This window comes from Pinus tabuliformis, chromosome 3_1, assembly GCF_031772625.1.
Source record: "Pinus tabuliformis cultivar Carrire ecotype Pingquan chromosome 3_1, CPIR1, whole genome shotgun sequence".
NCBI classification, from domain to species: domain Eukaryota; kingdom Viridiplantae; phylum Streptophyta; class Pinopsida; order Pinales; family Pinaceae; genus Pinus; species Pinus tabuliformis.
Genome location: NC_142301.1, coordinates 228,911,217 through 228,915,769, shown reverse-complemented (window position 1 = coordinate 228,915,769; position 4,553 = coordinate 228,911,217).

Genomic DNA, 4,553 nt, shown 5'->3' with positions numbered 1-4,553 from the left:
AAGTATTACAAAAATTCATTGAAATGAACCTATCTCTCAGTCCAGAAAAATGTGAATTCTTAATGACTGAAGGTACTCTGCTAGGTCATTCCATATCTCAACAAGGACTGCAAGTGGACCCAAACAAAATAGCAATCATTCAAAGGGTCCTCTCCTTTGTTTGGGTTTTTAGCCAAAGATTATGAGTTTATATGGTCAAAGAGCTATCAAGAGGCCTTAGACATTCTAAAGGGTAAGTTAACCACTGCACCAATCCTTAGAGGCCCAAACTAGGCCTTCCATTTTCATATTCATGTTGATGCCTCACACAAAGCCATAAGAGCAGCCTTAGGTTAGGAAGAGGAGAAATTTCCCTATGCCATCTATTTTATCAGTAAGAACCTATCAATGGTTGAGCTAAACTATACTGTGACCGAAAGGAACTCCTAGTTGTTGTGCATTCACTGAACAAATTTAGGCATTACATTACAACCTATCAAACATTTTTGCATATTTATCATGTTGCAATCAAATATTTAATGAATAAACTAGATGTGAATGCTAGAATCATAATATGGATGCTTTTATTACAGTCGTTTGATCTAACTATTGTTGATAATCCTAGTAAGGAAAATGTTGTTGCTGACTTTCTATCTAGGAGGAATTTGCCTGCAGGTGAATAAGGAATGGTGGATGACTAGTTACTAGATGAGAATTTGTTTGCTTTCAGTTCTCTCCCCATGGTTTGCTAATATAACAAACTATATGGTATCATCAGAGTTCCCACCAAAATTTCCCCCCAAAGAAAAGAGCAAGATAGTCAGAAAGAGTGCCCCCTTCACCTGAATTGGGGGCAATCTATTCAAACATTGCCTAGATCAAATCTTAAGAAGGTGTGTAAGGGAAGAGGAATTCCTTGACATACTTCTAACCTATCATGATGGGCCTTGTGGAGGTCACTATGCGACAAAGAGGACAAAATTCAAAGTGTTGCAAGTAAACTATTATTGGCCTACTCTTCATCAGGATGTGAAGAAGTACATTACTCAGTGTGATCGGTACTAGAGGATGGGAAAGCCTACTCCAAGAGATCAAATTCCCCTACAACCTCAAGTGAATTTTGAGCCATTTGACAAGTCGGGCATGGACTTCATTGGGCCTATCAACCCTCCTTCAAAAAAAAAATAGCACATCATTGTTGATTATTTGAGTAAGTGGGTTATGTTAGCTCTGTTACATAATTTGGTTTTTGCCAGGTCAAAGACACTGTTACCATGTGTTTTTTGCAAAAAAGGAGGCTTACAACAGTTCATTCAATCTTTCCCATTCCATTTTCTTTACCCTTATAACTCCCGCCACCTTCATTTCCTCCTTCCCTTTCAATTTCCCTGCTCTCCCTTAACCCCGTTATTGCCATTTTTCTCTATTATCCTTATAAACCTCGTTATAATTCTATTTCACTTGGCTCCTGGGCGCATTGTTAAATCCATAAGTCCATATGATATTATTGATGTAACCGCGCGCATATAATAAAATCATGACCCGCGGGGTCTTTTCACCTATCACATTTCCCAAAGAACATGTTTTAATTCTCCACCATCCGATCCTCCGCCCATTGATCCAACGCCATACGCTTCTCCCACCGCTAGAACCCACTCATCTGTTAGCCTGCGGGAAGGTGGCTTTCCCCACCATAGTGTCTGCCAAACATCACAATTTAATAGGATCGTGCTGCTGCTCCCTGATACTGCCTTTCCTCATAGAGCAGTGTGGGGAAACTGCTTACTGCCCTTCCGGTACAGTCCCCCGCTCGTTAACCTGTGCGTAGCTCCCGCTCTCGATAGTTGTTCGATATTTACCGCTACGATTTGATGGCCCAAATTTGTCTCTGCCCATCTTCCCTAATAGTGCCCTCCAATCCAATCTACACCATTCGTTTTTGTGATCCGATGGTTGCTATTGATCCTTGCACCTCTGTGTCTTCCATCGCCTCCTGCCAATAGATCTAGGCCATCCATTTTGCCATCCAATGGCCAGTGTTTTTCCTCAGCTCTTTGTCCATTTTTGATGTACTTTGCTGTAATTTTCGCCTATTTTTTATGCATGAAGAAGGAAGAGATCATCTGGTACACTGTGCATTGAATTCTCAACAACCATAGTTAAAGAGACATCACATCCAAGGATGAGAAGAATGATCCTCGAGTAGTTCAATGGCTACATCAGTTATTGAAAGTCATCCAGATAATGGTTCACCTGTACAGGAAGTACATTAAAGTACAGAAAGAGCCATTTTGTTCATTAAAAACAATCAAACTGTATCAGAAACCCATATCTAATTGTAAATGCGGTTGATGGCCAGTTATGATCCCTCCACGCATGGGTATGTAGAGAAATTTGTAGTCAACCTTCATATATACACAGAAAAAAGAATGTAATGAGGTTGATGAGTGTGATTCTCTTGTAAGCTTCAACTTCTAGAGACTGTAGCTACTGTGTAACCTGCAGCTTCTGGTCTGCATTTCCAGCTAATACAAGCTTCTTTTGTTGTTTATTTCTCACTTTCCACTTCTTCTTCTTGTTCTAGGTTGTGCCTATTTTAATTTATTCATGTGCTATTAATGATTAGCATTAGAGGGGCTGTCATCCCACCTCTGTGTTAGGATTTAGCATGTATCATTGAATTTGTTTGCAACTTTCTATTATTTTAATGCCAAAGAGCTGTCATCTTGTCTGTGTATTAGAAAACAGATTTATAGACCTTTTAACTATTGGCATTATGATACATATGTTGTACTTGATGGCAACCCACTCATCTCAGATAATAAATTATAATGTAGAGAAAAGTTCACGCACTTATATGCAGAGAAACGTTTATTTCATGTAGAGAAAAGTTCACGCACTTTTATGCAGAGAAAAGTTTATTTCATGTAGAGAAACGTTCACGCACTTTGATGCAGAGAAAAGTTTATTTCATGTAGAGAAAATTTCACGCACTTTTATGCAGAGAAAAGTTTATTTCATGTAGAGAAAAAGTTCACGCACTTTCATGCAAGGAAAAGCGCGTATATGTTGGAGAACTTACCTTTGGTCCATGGTAGTTAGTCCTTGGTATTTGAACCTGTGGTTTTGGACCATGGTACCTCGTCAGAAGTGTTGATCCCAAGTATTGGGTTCGTGGTATTGGTTTATTATGGTTTTGGTCCGTGGTATTGCATGTAGAGAAAACGTTCACGCACTTTCATGCAAGGAAAAGCACATATATGTTGGAGAACTTACCTTTGGTCCATGGTAGTTAGTCCTTGGTATTTGAACCTATGGTTTTGGACCATGGTACCTCGTCAGAAGTGTTGATCCCAAGTATTGGGTTCGTGGTATTGGTTTATTATGGTTTTGGTCAGTGGTATTGCATCCAAAAGTGTTGATCTCACGCACTTTCATGGTTGGTTCATGGTATTAGTCCAATAGTTTTTTTGATCCTATGGTTTTGGACCGTGGTATTGTGGAAGGCCTAAGACTATAAAAGAGGAAGGAGGTCATTTGGAAAAGCATCATCAAATGAATTGAATATCTAATAAGTGCTAGATATGAAATATTTGTGATTGGGTTATGGTGCAGATCTGGATCTGAATGAAGGAGGAACCTTAGCGCATAAAGAAGGATAAGTTCTATTGATGGGTCATAATATTTATGCTTGAATAATAGTATCTTTGTATGATTTTGATCTGTTATATGAGGCGCATTCTTGATCAATAAATCTGACAATCTGGGTAAATTAGGTCTGAATATTTGAAAGAAGGAATTATCCTTTATAGATCTGCACGCAGGTTTCAGGTTGTTGAAGTAGCGTATATCTTTAAATTATGATCTAGCTACCTCTATCTATTGTTGCAGTATTCTGGGTTCAGAATTTGGTGTTACTGTGTTCTGGGTACAACTGTCAGAGAAGTGTTTACTTGATTCAGTGCTAATTGGGAAAAGGAGATTGTTTGATGTAGATATACTTGATGATTGATTGATATCCATGGATCCAGTTTGAAAATTTATGAAAAGTGGTCCTTGAAAGAAACGAAGTAGGGGGTTGTAACTCCCTTCTAGGAGAGAGAGTTGTAGCTCTCTGCAGGTTGCAGCCTGCGTACTGGTAAAGGACTGCACCAATACAAAATCATTGTAAAAGGAATTTCTAATTGAAAGAAGATAGAGACATATTGCAGCAAGTGGTTTTCACCCACATTGGGTTTCCACCTTATATCTGGTGTTCTTTGGTGTGACTATCTGTTTTTCTTGTTCATGCTCATTATTTTATGGTACTGACATACAATAATTCAAAGTATAAATATATTGAAAAAGAATTAGATAATACTGATTCACCCCCCCTCTCAGTATTATTTCCAACAATTGGTATTAGAGCAGGTCCTTCTGAAGAAGCTTTATCGCTTGAAGGAAGATCTAACATCATGAGCAACTACGAGAGGGAAGCATCAATCAGGCCACCGATTTTTGATGGAACAAACTTTGTATATTGGAAGGTAAGAGTTACTGCCTATCTTCAATCTTTGGGTACAGAAGTATGGGAC